General features: G+C 48.5%; 1 long non-coding RNA gene across 1 annotated transcript in view; it reads left to right on the forward strand.

Moving 5' to 3' along the window:
• The window catches only part of LOC134164825 (uncharacterized), a 96,151-nt gene that overhangs the window by 33,307 nt on the left and 44,105 nt on the right, over positions 1 to 18,739 (forward strand). Inside the window, exon 2 of the long non-coding RNA XR_009965279.1 lies at positions 13,922 to 14,102. This is a non-coding gene — a long non-coding RNA (uncharacterized LOC134164825). The remainder of the gene's footprint in view (positions 1 to 13,921; positions 14,103 to 18,739) is intronic.

The raw sequence follows: 18,739 nt of genomic DNA on the forward strand, positions 1-18,739 counted from the left end.
TCTCTGCCATCATCCCGTCCTGGGTGCTCAGGATGTCCTTACAGTGCATGCAGCGTGCCCTGCCAGCTCCCTGCATCCGCAGCCACACCACTGAGCTCCTTCCCAGTTCCACCTGCACCCAGCCATACCCTTGTTTCGCACCCAGCTGCCAACAGGACCTTGGGGTGTCAGAGGAGGAGGAAACCCCATGAGGAAGAGGCAGATGGAGAGCGGCCAGGAGAGCCGCGGCGCTGGGGCAGGGAGCGCGGTGGGACCCGGCTGGCGCGTGAGCGGCGGCTCAGGCAGCTCTAATTGCCTGTGCAGAGCTTGTGTTGCTGCGCCGGGGCTGCCTCACGTGTCAGCTGCTAATTTGTTGCTGTTTGTTTGTACATGACAGTAATGTGTTTACCTCATTAGGGGATGTCAAAGTTCCCCAAATCCGGAGCTGGGAGATTACGGATTTCCTCTGCTGACACGCGGAGGAAGCAGCAGATGAAGGAGCTGGGTTTTGGCAGTGGGGCTGAAGGCAGCAGAGCAGGAGGGTGGGTTTAACCCTTGGAGCCTGAGGAGGACTCGCCGCTGCTTGCTCCCAGGTGCAGAGCCTATGTATCACAGTGTGGCAGTTAAATACCCTTGGATGCCACAGCAAGGACCGTGATGTAAAGCCTGGAAAAGCACTTAAAGCAAGGGCAGGAGGAAGAACGGGCATATAAAGAGAGGGGATTAGAAAACAGGCACTATACATCACACTCAGCTGCTCCAACCACAACCAGGCCCGCATGCAGCTACTCATTGAGCGGTGTCTTCCCATTAATTATGATTAAACTACCCTACAGTTAGTTGTTCCTGTTGCTCCAGTTCTAATCTTGGCTGTAATTATCCTGACGGTAGAGGAGTTACTCCAGAGAGCCTTTTCTTCTCTCTCTGATGATGTGTTTGAATCTAAGCAGGATTTGTAGCTCTCTACTGTGTGCTGTGGTTCCTGTCACTAAAAGGAGGGACAGTTGGGCTGGACCACATCCAGCACCCCCCATGCTGCAGGGCCTTGGGAGCTGAGACCAGCTGAGCTCTTGGTGAGCTGGTCTCCCCTCTTCAGTGGCATTCATACCTCATCTACAGGATTGCTCTGAGAACTGATCAGTTAGATTTGTGCCGATTGTTCGGAACCTCCCAGAGGCTCCTGCTGCCTGTGTTTTATGCCACTGTGTTACATTACCCACCTTCCATGGGAATGAATTCCTAGGACACTGTCCAAACTGACAGGAGGAGCAGGAAATTCCTCCTGCGAGGGCAGAAGGAAGGTGTTAGGAAATTAAAGGAGCAATTCAAGAGCTGCATCTTCTTCCTCCACTGTAAGAGGATGCAGTAGTCATGTCCCACTCCCAGGTCCTCAACTCGCCAAGCCAGGCCGTATTTTCTCAGGCCCTAATGTGCTTCTAAAGCCCACAGCATCCATGCCAAGGATGCTGTCCTGCATCCCACAGCGTGGCTGCAGCCCCTGGGAGGAGGCTGAGCTGGGGATGGGAGAAGAAGGGTTGTTGTTAGCTGGATTGGGGTCACTTGCAGCACATGCTGGGAATTCCTCAGCCGCTGGTATCTCTGACAGACACAAGGAGTATCTCAGGGAAGATCTCAGCCATCAGCTTGACAGGGGCGGCTGGTTCCACTTCCTGTGAGACATAACTCCAGCACCACATTTGACTCTGCTGATCAGATAGGAGCCGCATTTACAAGGCAATATTGTGGTTTCCCTTAATGTCCTGCCAAACTACATTTATCTTCTCATTCCTTCCCCACCCTCCCCGAGAATGCCTGCTCAGGTCACAGTGTGGAGAGAAAGCCTTCCTTGTGAGGAGGAGGATGGAGCCCTAATGCAGGCTCTGGGTTGATAAGCATGTTTTATATTAGTCAGGAATGAGGCAGAATAACTTAATTAGAGGTACTCGAACTGGTTCACTGTACAGAGGTCTTGACCTACAAGGGTGCATGTAAGAACATTAGAAAGCTGGAACAGTGGTTGTAAAATGCTGGAAGGCTTCTATTTCCAAAACCATCAAAAATGGCTAAAAAAAGGTAGTGTTTTGAGTATGTGAATCTATGTTGCGGAGCAGGACAGTGCGATTGAGTTGGCTGTTTGAGTTTTGGAATGATGCTTTAATTCCAGCTCTGCTGATAGAGGGTTCTCTGCCAGCTCCCAGCCTGGGACTTGGGGTGGCTGAGTAGTGTAAGATAGAGCAGCAAACTCCTAGGTGAGATGTGGAAGGAGGGCTTCCATCAGCTTGTGGAGTAGAGGAATGGTTGTGCTTGGCACTTGGGAAAGGTGAAGGACCCATGCAGGTAAAGGACGTGATAGGAATAGCTGAGTCTGCCTTTTTTTATCTCTTAAAATGAGTAAGGAATTGCAGCAGTTTGTTCATGTGCCTCAGTAGTGCTGCGAAGGTCTGCTCACAGTCATCCCGAATCATCTCGGTGTAGAGGAGACACGAAGTAAACAGCAACAGCCACATCAGACCCTGAGCAGCACCAGCCAAAAATATTGCTGTGGCAGTTCCAAGTGCCATCAAGCATATGGCTAGTAAGGGCACTTTGTCATTTCTGCCTAGCAGGACTGAAATCCTGTGCCGTCAGCTTCCATCTGCATCTCTGTCAGTGGAGGGAGGCTTCCATCAGACAACCTCTGTAGGTACCCAGGGAAAAAAAGCTTCCCATTTTCTCTAGGAATTGGTAAAAAGGCTGGGCTGTGATGTTGGCCAAAGCATCAAGCTGCAATTAGTAACAGCAGGTTTATAATGCGCTTGCAGCCAGAAAACGTTGTGACCATGGAGAGGTAGATTCAGCTCTGAAGGATTACATACAGGCTTATGCTGATTTTAATTATACATAAAATCAGGTACAAACACACACATACATCTGGATGTGTGGAGGCACAAACACGCACGCAGCCGTTATTACCCCTCAGTACCTTTATACAGCTGCATTCATGCCTAAGAACCCGGGTCAGGCGCATTTGTGGGCGCACATCAAACCAGTCCAGGTGTGAATGGAGGAGAAAGGGAAGAAAGCTGTAAAGGAAACGTATTGACACCTCCCAGCTTCCTTCTGTCTGCTCCAGAGATCTCTTTGCTTTCAAAATTACTTCTTGCCGCAGTGCTATAGGGCTTGCAGGGCTTGTTGGGTTCCAATATCCATCTTCAGAAGGCCACAGTCAGCAAGAGGGATAAAGGAGGGGGGAGCCCCGAAATTCCTGAGCGTATTTTTCCATTCACTTGATCCATAGCCGAGGCCTCCACCTGCAGAAATCTTCAACCATCACATTTCTCCTGCGCCGGCCGATAACTGAAGATAATTGTTTCATCCACTTTGTCAAGCTGAAATGAAAAGAGGGCAAAGCAAAATGATGCCATCGTAAATCATCGGGCTGAGACAGCAAAAAAAGGACAAGATAGTGACTTCATTAAGGGTTATGTATTGTGTCATTAAGTTGGCAGGGGTCACCTTTCATGTCACACAGCAGCCCCATGATGCATTGCTGGCTCCTCTTTCCAATAAAATTAAATGTAGATGTAAAACTGATTAGGCCACGTTTGCTGCAGCCCAAGGCAAGGGAACTGCGCGGGAATAATTGATACAGGATCACGACTGATTTGTAATGGCAGCGATTCCTCTTCCTGGTCATTTCTTTGCTGACCTTGCCCATTAAAATAAGCCCAGCTGCCTGGAAAAGAGACACTCCTTCCACCCCTTCCCTCCCCCTGCCCCAGCCGCTTGCCTGGAATTCATTTCCTCACTTGCTTGCCTTGGGATTTCTCAGTCAGCATTACTGCAGGCTGCCGACCTGCCTCTGGCGCAGGGTAGGAGCAGGGGTAGCCCTTGGTGTCTCCTCGGTGTCACTGGTGACACCATCCTCATGTGCCGTCGTCCCCCATTCCTGGTTTTGCTGGCTGACGATGGATCATCATCCGCCTCTAAGCCTCCGCTCCCTTGTCCTGCTATAGGGCAGGCAATGCTCTCCTCGCTTATGGAAGCATCCCAGTGCACAGGTCTGGCAGGGGTTTGGGACTGGTTTGTGGCAAGACTTCGTTAGGGCTATCAGAACGTCTTCAAGACAGGATGGTGTTACCTTCTGATGGCCTGAAATGTGGGAGCAAGTATGTTCTGTCAGCACCAAACTGCAGTTCTGCACTGCCCTCTTTGCCATCCCCATGCTCTGTGTGTGATGTACAGCTCTGAAATGGGAGGCTGGCAGATGGATGAGATAGGAGGGAAATGTGGGCTCATGTAAATCCCCGTTAGAGGTTATTGCAGGCCACAGGGCCACTTACCATCTGAGATTGGAGCACCTGAGACCCCTCCCTGTCAGTAAGAGTACCTGAATGTGTCCCCTCTGAAACCTCTGTGCACTGTCTCAGAGGTGTTGGAATTCTGGAGGGATGCAGAGGCCAAAGCTGGCTCCATCACGCAGCTGTTTGGTCCTTGGATGCTCTTTATTTCTCCTTCCCTTCTCCTTCAGCATCTCTCTAATAACCTGGGGCCCACAGCGGTGCTCGGTGTTTGCAGGAGGCCTCCCTGGTGCGCCGTCCATCACCGTGCCCGAGTAACCACAGCAGATTTACACTCCTGCTGTTTACAGCACTTTCCCAGGTAAGGTTAGAGAATATGAGACCAGGCCAGGGATGAAAGTGGAGGCAGTCACTGAGATCTCAACTTGTGCTTGCACTGCCCTTCAGGGAGTTTGAAAGAGGAAAAGTGTGACTCCCACCCAATACACAGCACCAGGTCTAGAGAAGTGTTCGATGTGGGTGCCTTCCAGAGGGATTATTTATCCACTTAGGGCTAAATACGTGTTTACATGATCTGATGGAGTGGAACTCACTTGCAACAACTGAGCCTCATTCTTGATGCCTTTTGGCCAAGACTTTTTTAAGTGGCTGCTGGATTTGGGGCACTCCATTTAAGGGAGGGCCTGAAAGAGCACAGTCACTAAACGTGGCTGGAAAACTGCATGGCTGCTACGATCCTTCGAGGTAGATAGATGATTCAGAGAGTGGATTCCTCCCTCTGGTCACAAAGTAGTGCTGGAAATCCCAGCCCTGGTCCAGGATAAATCTTCACTCTGTGCATTGCTCCATGCAGTGAGACCAGGTAGTTCCAGCTGAGGACCTGACCCACAGCACAGATCCAGGTGTGAGCTTTCAAAGAGCTGAGCCTCTGCAGACATCTCTGAGATGAACCCAGGCAGGTTCAAAGCTCTCCTTGCTCCTGCTTCCTTCACACCCAGATAGGCCAGGGAAGCTCAGAGCCGTCAGGCAATGGGATGGATTGAACCGAGCGCTCGCAGTAATGGCACTGTAAGAAAGCAGAGTAAATAAGGAACTTTGGATCCCTTTTGCAATGAAAAACTATTAGAAAGACAGAACCAGTAAAACAAACACAATTTCATGTGTCAATGCAAGACGTATGGACTAGAAATACATATAGGGAGAGACAGAGCGTGCACAAAAGAGAGAATGCAAAAGCCTTATAAATGGTGAAGTGAGAACCACTCATTTCCCATGCAATAACTAACACGATGTGGAACAAAGGAGCTGAGGCCTTCTTGCCATAAACAACCCAGGAAAACACAAAGATTTTCTGGGGCACAGATGGCTGATGCTTTGATTTTATTTTTCTTTTCTAGACGTTTGACAGCCAAATTCAGTCATTTGTGAACAACGTGGTCATAAAAATGAGTAATAGTGATGGCAGGTATCTTACTTCTCTTTTAATGGGCTCTAGAGTGATACTGAGGAGCTGCTCCAACCCTTGGGGATGGAGAAGAGGTAAGATGCTATGGCCAGATCCTCAGTGGTTGTTTCACAAGCAGCAGAATTACACCAGTTTACTCTTGCTGTGGGTTGGGCCTGTTGGTTTTCTGCAGCACTGGCTCCAGACTCTGCATGGAAGCTGTCCTCAGCTGCACTGTTTCAAATGGGATTGCAAAATGCTGTTGCTGACACAGCTATCAGCGTAGCGTTACCAGGGCAGGCGGAGGGGTGGGTTCTCAGAGATAGATGTTATCAGCTTGTGCACTCTTTTCCCCTCATTAATTCTTTTGGCTGTATCCAAGTGGAGCAGAGGGGTTCCCAGCAACCAGAAAGAGTTGGGCACTCCTTTACCAGCCTTGATTACTTGTTTCGGACTCTTTACTGGTTGATTTTCGGAGGGGTAAAGCTACATCTGCAAGGGACACGCTGCCAGGAACTGGAAGGGGCTCCAGCCATCTCTGCAGCAGAGCGTTGGTCTGTTTTCACCCACAGGCTCACTATAAAACCTGAGTGAATCCAACAGATTCCCTGTACTTCCTTTATTGCTTTGAGATCCTTAGATTAGGGAAACACTAAGATTGTTTTCAGAGCAAAAAGTGTGTGTGTGTGTGTGTGTGTACCTTGTTAAAGATACTAATTCTGGTTATAGAGGAGCTGAGTGGCAACAGCAACATGGACTCTAAATATAGAGAACATAAACCAGGAATACAAACTCCATTCTCAGCAATGTAAATTTTAATGAGATTATGTATAATCCTTCTATTGACACTTCTGCCAGGGTAGCACAAAAGAATGAGGTTTGTCTGCATCCACCTCCCTTATAGCTGAGCATTTTGGCCTTATGTTTAGGAATCCTCCCAAAATCACCTGGCCAGAGGTTGCTCTGGCTGGAGGAGAGTGCATCCAAGGCGTGACTTTGCCTGGAATCAAAGGATTAGGTGGCTTGGAACTTGTTAGGGACATCCTAAAATACACAGGCCAGTGCTGCACATCCGCTATTCAGTGACGTGCTATTAGATGATATTTAAAACTAAAGCTGGCTCTGACAGTGAGATTTACCAGGCTGGAAAGCTCCCTAAAGTGAACCAAGAGCAGGAGTTTCAGCTGCTTTGCTGAAGATGGAAATGAACTACTTTGCAAACATCAAGGCAAGAACCCAAAGACACTCTCAGAAGTCCTGGTTTAAGGGCTTGACCTCCTCCCAGGCACCAAGCCTAGTGGTTTCCCCACACTCCTGCAGTCCTTTCCCTGGCCTCAGTGAGCCATGCCAGGGCTTCGTATTGTCCTTGCAGAAACCTCTCCACCACTGAGTAAGTGCTCCTTCGACTGAGCCAAGCACACTGATGCACAGAATTATGTTCCATCCACACCTCTGACCTTGTAGCATTTAGAAAAGACATCTTCATAGATGAATACAAGCCCGGAGGGAGGCCAGGCATGGTGAGAAAGAGCAAAGCACATTTCTGCCACATTCTCACTCGTGTTCTCTTGGCGGTCTCTCCTGCCGGTTGTTCTCTTTAACTGCCGTTTGTAACTGAGCCAGAAGACAAGGAGGAGCAAAAATGGGGGGGCTTATTAAGTGGATCAAATGTTAAGGTAACATTATGTGCCGTGCTACGTTCTGCAGGCTGGTGAGGACAAGGTATTATTCAAACGGTAGCCAGAGATGGCTTTGATGAGTTCAATTACTGCTTTTTTTCCATGGGCCTCTAAGATCCAGGGCTCTTTAGTTCAGGAGAAGTTGTTGCAACAAGGCTTTTCTACCATCCTTCCCTGAGCAGGTAAAAGGAAAGAGGAATGCTCCACTTTTGAGTCCTAATAAAGACTTACCCAGCCTAAAGATGCTGGCAGCTCCTCTTTGCTTCTTTGGTACATGAGGGTCTTGGGATGTGGCAGCTCCACCAGCAGCATATTCCTCTCATTCACTGCTCAGCCGTAGGCTAACTGCAGATTGAAAACCATCTCCAGCAGCTCCTGCTCTCCAGGGTGTTCCTTCCCCATCTCACTGTGCACCCTGCTCTGGATGCCCCTGCCAGGGTGTCTGCTGGAGCATCAAGATGGTCCCAGTTAGTGATGCAAAGAGCAAGGCTGTGCAGGGATGTGCCTGTGCTCAGCGGTGCAATGCTTGTGCAGGGGGGGGTCCTTAGAAATCGCAGGGTATTTAATTCTCGAGGTGCCAGGGAGCACCAGGCACCGGCTTATTGGAAGCAGGAGGGGAAGATTAAATGATCCCTGCTCCCCATGTCAGGAAGCAGATATCCCCACAGAGAGATCCACAGGATGCCACAACGCCTCCGTTTACCTCTCCCCAGTTCATGCCACAGAGTCAGGCTGGTGAGCTCTGATCCCGGCATGATTTTTCTTCATGTCTTTATATAGATGAGTTAACTCAGAACCTTTCCAACATAAGCATGTTTTTCTGTTCCTTCATCCTGACCTTGGCATTTTCTTTCTCCACTCCAAGTTCTCTGCTGTCCTCTGGCCAGCTTTGCCTCTCATTTGTCAATGTTATTATTGAATTTTCAAATGCCAGTAGTGCACATAAATCAATGGCTGCCTTCTCCCCAGTGGCAGATCCCTGCCACGTGTGGTCATTCATTGTTTTTAATAAGTCCTCCTCTCCTTTCACCCATTTATAAAAATGCATCTTGTTCCCCTGCTGCCGTCCATCATTCCCTGAGTCCAGCTATTTGTTGCCCCTGAGTGCTTATTCATCAACGTTTTCAAAAGCAAAATCACTCTTCGCCTCCTGCTCTTATTGTGCCATCAATCTCCACTGGGGATCAATAAACCTCCTTTTTGCAGTTTTTCCCCCCATCGCCCTGTGCTGCTTTTGCCCAAAGTCTTCCCTTTGGATTTACATTTGTAACTGAGGAGCAGAAGCAGGACAACGACAGCGCCGACGAGGACGTTCCCATTTGCTGCCAGTGTGGCTCAGCATCCCTCACCTCACTTGGGCACCCCAAGAATCGGGTACTCATCTCGTTTCTACATTAGCCCCAGGGGTTGTAAATAGGGAGAACATGACCCGTGGCGATGCAGCTCTTGCAGACATCAGCCCTGGGTCAATATTACTCTTTTAAACATCATTTGAATGAAAAATACCTCTCCACCAAGAGCTGCCATTTCCATTGGAAAGTCTTTTTGGTTGTTTTGCAGTAACCACAAACAAACCTAAAGAAAAAAAAAACACCTTTTTTTAAAGTTTTCTCTTTCAGATAGACACTGAAAAGGCTGACATGGATTTTGGGAACTGCTTCCAAGAAAACAGACTATTTTATTTTTTGACCAGAAATGTTTTCCAAAGCTGAATATTTTCACGACTTTTGGGGAAAAAAAAAAGGCTGCATGTTTCAGTTATCAGCTTTATCTTTTCTTTGAAATGCTTCAAAAACAACCACCTCGGAAGCTGAAAAGAATCCCAGCAAAAGTCATCAGCATCTAAAGCCTCCCAAGTTATCCCATGGCAGGAACAGGACTTTCTGACTCACTGTAATCCTAACAACCCGTATCGAGCATGTAAGGACTCAGGGTTCAGGCACCACGGAGTGGCTGAGGTTGGAAGGGATCTCTGGAGGTCACCTCATCCAATGCACGGGCCCTGTCCCATTGGCTTTGGAATATCGCCAAGGACTCCAACCTCAGGGGGCAACCTGTGCCAGTGTTCAGTCCTGCTTCCAGTGAAAGAAGTGTTTCCTGATGTTCAGGTGGTGCCTCCTGTGTTTAGGGCCCGTTACTTCTTGTCCTGGACCTCAAAGCCTGTGAAAAGAGCCTGGCTCCATCTTCTGTGCACCCTCCATTCGGGTATTTATACACATTAATAAGATCTCCCCTGAGCCTTCTCTTCTCCAGGCTAGAGTCCCAGCCCATCCTCATCCTCATCCTGCTCCAGTTTCTGGATCATCTTCATGGTCCTTTGTTGGACTCTTTCCAGTATGTCCACATCTCTCTTGTACTGGGGAGCCCAGAACTGGACACCCCACTCCTGATGTGGCCTCACCAGTGCTGAGCAGAGGGAAGGATCACACCCCTCATCCTGCTGGCAGTGCTTTGCCTGGTGCAGTGCAGGATACCACCAACCACCTTTGTGACAAGGGCATGTTGCTGGCTCATTGCTGCCTACCAGGACCCCAAGTCCTTTCCTCAAAGCTGCTTTCCAGCCGGTTGGCCCCCAGCATATCCCAGTGCACGGGGTTGCTCCTCCCTGGGTGCAGGACTTTGCATTCCCAACCCATTTCTTTCTGGGCCTGACCTCATTCACCCTTTCCTAATGGGATGGGGGAAGCGCCAGCCCCAGATCTTCCCATCAGCAGATGGAAACATGTGCCAAGGCAATAAATTCAGGCCACAATCACTAACATTTTGTGGTTTGACACTTAATTGATTAACTGATTTGAGGCAACAAGATTTAGTGGAGCTGTAGATGAGTGTCGAAGGGATAATTAGGGCTCAGCTCCCATTTCCAACCATCGTGGCAGCTGCAGTCCGGAGCCCGCAGGACCAGCGGAAGGGCTCTCGCTTCGCAGCTGATAGCAAAGGTTTCTGGAAGAGGTTCTCTATGGCTGAGCACCCGGGGATTGCAGCGGAAAGGTCAGGCACTGACTTATCAGCATAGACAAAATCCCTTCCTATAATGTATGTGTTTATTCTCAAATTAAATATATTAATGTATTATTTGTTCTTAAAATGTCATTCAATAGATAGTAGGCTTAGGTTTCCTGGCAGACCTTTGAAGCTTAAAGAGTAATGTAATAATAGCACATTAATCCATAAGCTACACAGGCTTCTCCCAGCAGACCCCAAACTCCAGAACTGGCTCCGAAGCACTGAATTTGCTGCATCTGTTTCTAGGAATTTCTCTCTAACAATAGTGGACTTGTTGGAGCCTGCTCTGCCAGTCCCAGCATGAAATGCTGCTTTTCTCCCCCCATCTGTTCAGCATTAACATTTGGGCACCTGTACATGGGGTTTCTGGGGGCAGAGGCAGGTGTCCGTTCCTCTGCTGATGCTCTGCTAACACAGGGTGGGCTAAGACAGGCACCAAATCGCCTTCTGCGTGTCCCTGCTGAGAGCAGGTCTCTGGAGCCAAGGTTCGGTTTGGGCCAAGCCCCAGTTTAAGCTGGAGGAAATGCTGCATTTGGACTTTTCCCCAGGCTGAATTCTTGGCACAAGCAAATCATCGCTTGGAAAACAACACACAAAAAAAAAGAAGTCTTGAAAGAATGTCTCCATCTTTTCCTCCAAATCATCCATCCATCTATCTGTTTGTCTGTCTAGAGATGATAGCTTGATAGCTATCTAAATGCCAAACCTGATGTTTTGGAGAGCTTGGAATCCGTCTCTGAACTGCACTGATTTTAATTCTGCAAGTCTTAATACTTGATTGACAAACACAGAGAAACAATCCATCACAGTTGCCTTATCTAAAAACTGTAACCTTTTTTCTGTTTATGGAACACGCACATGTGGAACATGTTTTTCTTTTACTCCCTCTTCGTTCCAGTTTATTCAGCGTGCTTTCATTTCACACCGGGGTTGCTGGCTCTTCCCACCTTCCCATGACACACCTTTCACCTCGGATTCCTGGAAAACATGGGTGGCAAACAAGCCATGCCTGTGTGTGAAAACAGGTTTGGGAAAAGACATCTTGGAAGTAGCCCAGCTTTAAGGAAAGGTTGCACATTCTGCCCTTACCTCCCCAAACATCAGAGGCTGCCCATGGAGGTAGGCACTAACCAGGGCTTCCTTTGAAGCCTGCATTGAGCCATGGCTCAAGGATGAGGAATCTGAGCACTCACTCCAGCATCCTCAGGAGGGATCGTGGCGTTTTGCATTGGTGCCCCATGGCCAGCCTGGGTTTGGTCTGTGATCAGAGCTTCTAGGTGCAGCAATAATTACCCTGCTCCTCTTCTGCCCCTTTAAGATAAATGTGAATCTTCTGCTGTCTCACGCAAGCTTGGTGGGCTGCCAGCGCTGCGAGGATATCCAACACAAGCTGATGTTGAGATATGCTTACCACTGTGGATGTTATCACCAGGAGTGTTGGCAATTATTAAATTACAGTTATTGCCATAATGATAGTAAAAGCAGCATTTGTTAATTGCTAAGGCAAATGAACATCTTTTGCAATTCCTCATCTGGGGAGAAGCTTCACAGACTGGTGATGCTGGAAGAGTCAGCAGCCCCGCGGGGAGCCGAGCTGGGAAGGATCCATGCAGTTCACTCCGCTGCAGCCCTGGTTTCATCCCAACCCCACCCAGAGCAACTCCTCTGCTCTGCAGAGGAGGGATTGAGCCCTGCTTGCAAACGGCAAATAGGAAAATAAATAGCTGCATAAATGAGTTTGGCAGGAGGGGAATTCCTCCCCCCTCAGCTTCCCAGAACTTCCTTTCCTTCCCATCCCGCTGGCAGAGCAGACCCAGGGCTCACCATGTCAGATAAGCACCTCCCAAGCTCTTTGCTCCCCACAACGTGGCACCGTTCCCCTTGGAGAGCAGGGGAGGATTTCCTGGTGTAACCCTGGATCACAGAGCCAGAAAGGTCACTGAAGGAACATGCTGGGATCCTTCTCTTCAGCTCTTGTAATGGTATTAGCAATGACTGTTTCTTACTCAATCATACTCCCAAAGGATTTTCAATAAACTTTTTATGTGCCATAACTGTTACATTAAATAAAGCTGAAAGTATTGAGTAAACTGACTGTAAATCACTTTAGATGCCTTGGAATTACATTAAGTGTGAGAATTATGGATCTTTTGCTGCTCGCAGAAACAGGGAGACGACAGAGCCAGAAATTCCCGTGCTGCCAACCCTCCTGAAGATCTTTTGTCATGGTTTTCCTATGCCATACAGCAGGCTTCTCCTGGAAATGGCTTGTTCAGGGACGTGGTGGGCCCGAGTGCCATCCCTGTGCTGCGGGATCCTGGGGTGCTGGTGGCTCTTTTCCCTTCCTATCAAGCCAAGTTGGTTTTCTCAGCCTGGAAATGGGAATTAAATGCTGGGGTAAGGTTACTGTTAGCAGGGCTGACCAGGCTGTGAGTTTTATTGCATCAAGAGTGAGTTTGTGTTGGTAGCCTGACAGCCAATACTTCATCAATACAAATATGTGTTTTGATATAAATAAATGCCGAGGAAAGATCCCTGTCTCTCCTCCTTAGGCACCCCAGAGTTAGCTTAAACGTGTGTTACATTTAATACCCTGCAGAGAGACACAATTGAATAAAAGCAGCCACAAAAGTGCCCTGCACTGCAGAATAAATGAATTCCTCCTTTCCCATGTTTCCCCCTTCACACAGTGTCCCGCTTGCAGTTAGTTCACTCTCAGGGACTGGGACCTAAGGCAGGCTCTGGGACGTGCACCAGAAGCTTTGGAGCAAAGGTGGAGCAAAAGAGGGAGAATGGGGTCTGAGCATCTCTGTTAGGAGGAGCGATTGTGGGAGCTGGGCTGAGAGGGGATGTAATCAATGCATACACGTATCTCAAAGGTGGGTGCCAGGAGGATGGTGCCAGACTCTCTTCAGTGGTGCCCAGAGACAGGACAAGGAGCAGTGGCCTTAACCTAAACCATAAGAGGTTCTTCCTCGTGAGGAAGAGCTTTGCATTGAGGGTGGCAGCACACTGGAACAGGCTGCCCAAGGGGGGTCATGGAGTCTGCTGGCGACTCCGACTCCTGCACACCAGCATCCTGATGAGGAAATAGTTAGGAGAAGGCTCCCAGGGGGAAAACCTTCTGGTTTGCTGCTCTTGTAAATCAGCTGAATTCAGCATGTCACGAGCACGTCTTACAACGCACGAGACAATGCCCCGAGTTCTGTAGTGCAGAAGCACATTAACCTCTGTGTAATCTTGCGGGCTCGGACAAAAGCTGCCTGTTCCCAACGTGGGGCTGCTGGAATTGCTTGCCATGTGGGGAAATGATCCGGAGCTGTGTGAAGATAAGAAGAAATGGCTAAAGGCAAATCACCTGGGTTTGATTATGCTTGCCCTAACAATAATTAGCTTGGCCTATGAAATCATACTGGTTTGTGTTAGCAGGAAACTGTAACCTATATATTGTAGCCTGCTTTCTGGAGAGCTGATCTTTGTGCTTGTGTTGATGGGTCTGTTTTTTTTCCCCCTTTTATTATTTTCTATCTTAGCTACAGTGAAAGACAAATGAACAAGCTCCCACTGCTCTGAATAGCAGCAAGGCGACTGCTTGCCAGCCTCTGAAACCTGGTATTGTCCCTCCCGGAGTCAGAACTTGACCTTAAGAACATTCCTGCCGGTTTCTCCGAGGGACCATGTCCCTGTGCTGCTGCAGAAGCCTGTTTGCCACAGGTAATGCTTTTGACTTGGGATTATGGGTTGTGGATTTGCCACCAGGCATAAAAATTCCCCACCTCATCTGAGATGAAACAGCTTTGCATGGGGGCAGACTGGTGGGGTTTTTCCATTTGCTGTATCTGTCTGAGAGCACAGAAATACCAAGGTCAGAACGGAAAGCAGGAACTAAACCACCAGCTGCAAACGAAATTACAGGTTTGCTGGTCTAAGTGCTGGCTCCCCCCAGGTTGGTGTGAATTGCAGGTGAGCAGAACCTCTGCAGAGTGTTTGTGCGCACAGTGTTGGCAACCCTGAGCATTAAAGCCCTGAGTCAGCTTTCTGAAAATCATGTGTTTGGACTCAAATAATAAGGTACTACAGCAGTAGGAATAGGGGGCTGTGGTTGCTTGAAGCCTTGAGGGAGTTCTCAAGCTTTGCTCTGCTGCATTCTTCTCTGTGACGTTCCTTGGTGTGTTTTTACCTGAGTGCATTGATGCTGGCCGTGGCCCATTGTATGCCCACAGAGCCCCTTATGTGTGTCTGGTCCTCTCCCTGCAGCCAAAGGAGGGAGAAAGGATCCTCCCCAGGCCCCTGTAGCTTCCTTGCATGGTTCTCAGAAAGAAAACCTCTCCCCCCACAAACAGCATGTACCTAAGAAGCATCGTCCCCATCCAAGCTGGGTGGTGAGCATCTCCTAGGGTGCCATGCATCCAGGACAGAGGAGCCTCAAACAATGCCAGAACAAACCCCTTTGTTTAAGTGCTTCCCAGAGTGCTAAATGGAGCTTCTGGTGGCAAGTAGCACCACTCTGTCTGACCATCTATATCTCATCAATACCATCACCTGTTGGTCTCAATGCAGTTGTATTCCTCCAGTAGTTTCGTTTCCTCGTGTTTGTTGTACTCCTTGTGGAATCATGGAAAGATGCTTTTTCACGGCTCAGCTGACAATTTATGTTGTGTTGTTATGTGCTTTCTCTGTGGAGAAGAGGAAGGGAAGAATGGCTGCTGCCTTAGAAAAGCTGAATGGTTAAATATAGACCTTTTGTGTGCTTAAGCAGCTTCCCCAGCCAAAAAGTAGCATGCTCAGAGCATCTCCCAGGTCCTGGAACTGCAACAGGGTATTTCTGTGTGATGAAAATGTGTGGGTATTAACGCTGATCTTCTCTTCTGGTAATGCATCTGAAGGCTGGACGGTTTGAGTGCTGTTCCTCACTCCACTGCTCATGGCATTCAAGGTGAAGGAGGTGAAATACCACATTGACTTCTTCTCTCAGGTCATGTAGTGGTTTCTACCCTGAAGTGATTAATACCACTTTGCAATGTGACAACCATGTTTTGCTTTGGTTTATTTACTTTTGGTTACTTGTGATAAGTACCCAGCTGGCTGCCAGGCAGGATGAGCTCCTTGCTGAGGGTCAAGTTCATCCCCATAGCAAAGGGCATGTTCATAGGTATTCCTTGCAGAGCCAGGTCAGGGATTGGTTGTAACTGAGCGCTGGCTGCAGTCTGGCTGCTCTTCAGATGTGGTGTGAACTGCTGGGGTTATTGGGTGCTAAGAAGTTGTAAACCTCTGGCCATTTGTAAGCCTTTTAGATGTCAGTTCTGACCCTATTTGTTACTGTCCCAAATTAACCCACCTGTGGATCAATACTGATTGGGAGGGGGGTGTCTGTTGGGCTGTTTCCTATTGGCAGTACTGTGAGTGTTGAGGATGGGAAACTGGAACCAATGGGTTCTTCCAAAATAAAGTCAGATCCCATTGATTTGGGGTTGTTCACTGTATATTTCATTTGTAGTTGAACTGAAGCTCCCCCTACAGCAACCGGTAAGCACCCCTTTGCAAGGGCTGGTACACTGGGCTGGTTCACACGGAGTGGACATGAGAATCTCCACCTGAGTTTTAAAACATCCATCCCATAGGAAAGGCACCCACTGCTGACAGCTTCTTCCTAAGAATCCTGTTTGCTTTGTCCAGCCACTTTCTGTGCTTCCTTCTAAAGGTCAGGGAGAGTCATAAAAACCTCTTTTCCCCATTATTACGCATTGAAAACAATAGATTCCTTTCTGCATTCACTTGGGCCGGGTTTATTAGCCTAAGAGGTGAACTGCTGTAGCAATTAGTCATTCCAGCAGTATTCCCTAGAAAAACAGGAATATGCCACTCTCATTTGGGTTTGCGTTTAAAATAAAACACAAAAAGCCTAGTGAACGTGGGGGGAAAGCCAAGGCAGCAACCCTTCAAGGCATGAACATGGGCTGTTGTTTTTACCTTTGCCTAGTCCCAGGGTGACCTGAAATCTCACCTCTGCCTGGGTCTGGGGCAGAACATGCTCTCAGCAAACTTCGTGGGGTAGCAGAGACTGCAGTAAACGCCTGATATGATGATTTGACCTTAAACTTTAAGCCCCTGCTTCTTAGTTCTACAAAATCAGGCCAGAATACCTCAAGGATCCAAACCTTCCTGAAGATCACTGCTGCATCCTTTGAATTAAAAGATGGTTGAAGGATGAGCTCAGTAGGGAGAGCATCTAGCATCCTTGGGCAGTCTAACTGAACTGCAGCTCCCTGTGTGTTTGAGACCCATGAAGGGCCAAGAAACCCTAAAATTGGCCTGAATCTAGACCCAAACTCCACAGCTCATTGCTATGAGAATAGGAAAAAGAAACCCAGAGATCTCTTCCTGCTGAGCTGCTGACCAGCAGTTTTTAGGCTTTGCAGTGGCAGCGCAGTGTTTGTTACTCTCTTCCTCAGTGGGATGCAGTAAGGAACTTGCATAACAGAGCATCCCCTCCTCCATCCCGTGCCAGCCCATGTGCTGTTTGTGGTTCTGCGCAGCTGGATTGCTGGTGAGATGCTGCCGCATGGTGAGAAAATAGTTGGTGTTGCTAACTTGAGTCAGATCTGCTCTGAAGCAGAGATGTTTTGGAGACATATCTTTCAACAGGAGATAGCAAGATTGATTGGGAGCTGGTAGGCCTGTTCCCCTGCACTATTCAATGCCTCTCTGAGCTCCAAAGCTCCAGAAACAATGCTAGCCTAGAAACTAGCAAGGGAATCCCTTTCCCTGCTGATTATGTGGTTCTTTTCTGCAGTAAAACATTGCAAGAGAGGCACTGAGTTATATAAACCGCAGCAGTGCTTGGTCCTTACAGCCCTCAGTGACTTGGAGGCACTAAAGGCAATGTGATGGAGTTTCCACGCTCTGGATTTGTATTATTAAATACCAGAATAAATACTCATTTCAAACCCACATCATTTGTCAGCCCCTGAGTTATGGCTGCTTTGGAAACTTAGACACCCTCTCCTCCTGCCAAGTTCCCATGCTCTTTGTTTGGAATATGTGCAGTTTTATGTGTTTGGGCTTCAGTAACTTGGGCTCTTCCTCCCAGGTTCCTCCTGTGCTAGAACCTGCCAGACCCCTTCTGGGGAGGAACAAAAAGGCAGGGGCACTTCCAGACAGGAGGAAGAGGGAGGGGAGGATTGTGTTCTGGAACGCAGTGTTCATTTGTAAGGAACTGGAAAGTCATGGAGAAATGGAAGCAACTTTGCTGTCAGCTTTGGTCGTGGATCTTGACAGGATCCCTTTCCCATGAAATCCCAGTGGCTTTCTGGAGTTCAGCACCCACACTCCATCTTTACAGAGCAGCTGTAGATGCAAGAGGTGACTGGATGCTGTAGGGCTGTATAGACTCTCCAAAATACATTATGCATCTGATTTCCATTTAAAAACAGTTCATGCTGGTGTCTCCATCACCTAGATGCTTTTTTAAACCCCCCTTACAGGTCTGTAAGCCTCTTTAAGTATTGAATGTCAGGGTCTATCTGGACCGGTTTTGCATGTGTGAGTTTGGCAACATCATTTAAACAAGTTCATTGTATAAATGGATGCAAAGAAAAAGAAGTCCCAAACGACTTTAACATTCTGTCGGTGCTCAGGGCAGGTCCCTGGGAGGCTCTGCTTAACTGCACAGTGCAGTCATCTCTACCTGGAGCTCTGCTGGTTTATACCAGGGGAGACCTGAGCTGTTGTCTCTTGTGCTTAGAGCAGGGGCTGGAAGGGCTGGATGAGAAGTGATTTCCCTGATGCCCTTTGAGACTGGTGTGGTTTGTCTCAGGAATGGAATGAGTTTGGCATGTCTTAACTACCATTCATCAGCTCCTAAACACATGACAGAAAGGTCATGGACATGTGGAGATAACAAGGGACCCTGTGAATTAGGAGTGAGAAATAACAGCATTTAGGGCTGGCTGGAGACTTAAATGTTTCGAAATCAGACTTGGGGAAAAGTAGAAGTGATAATTTCCTTTTGACCTTTAGAAAGACTCTGAAAGACTCCAGCCTGCACAGGGGCTGGAATCAGGGCCTTGGGGGCTCCGTGTGCTGACAGACCCTGGTCTAGGGCTGTCCTCTTGCCAAGAGACCTTGGAGCCAGGCAGCCGGGGCTCCTGGGCAGCCAAGCCAGGCTGGAGAGCTGGCAGGCTCTGCTCAGTCCCTGCCTGCTGCTGTGTCAGCACTTGTGTGAAACCAGCCGGGCCCCAGGAGCACTGCACTGTGCCAGCCTGGCATTTTCCTACACAGGAGCGTTGCCTGGGAAAGTTTGAAGCTAGCTCGACTGCAGAGCTGCACAGTGAAGGCAGTGATGCTAACGG

Source organism: Pezoporus occidentalis, unplaced genomic scaffold (genome assembly GCF_034315485.1).
Source record: "Pezoporus occidentalis ecotype Australia unplaced genomic scaffold, CSIRO_AGI_Poc_V1 ctg226, whole genome shotgun sequence".
Lineage (NCBI taxonomy): Eukaryota > Metazoa > Chordata > Aves > Psittaciformes > Psittacidae > Pezoporus > Pezoporus occidentalis.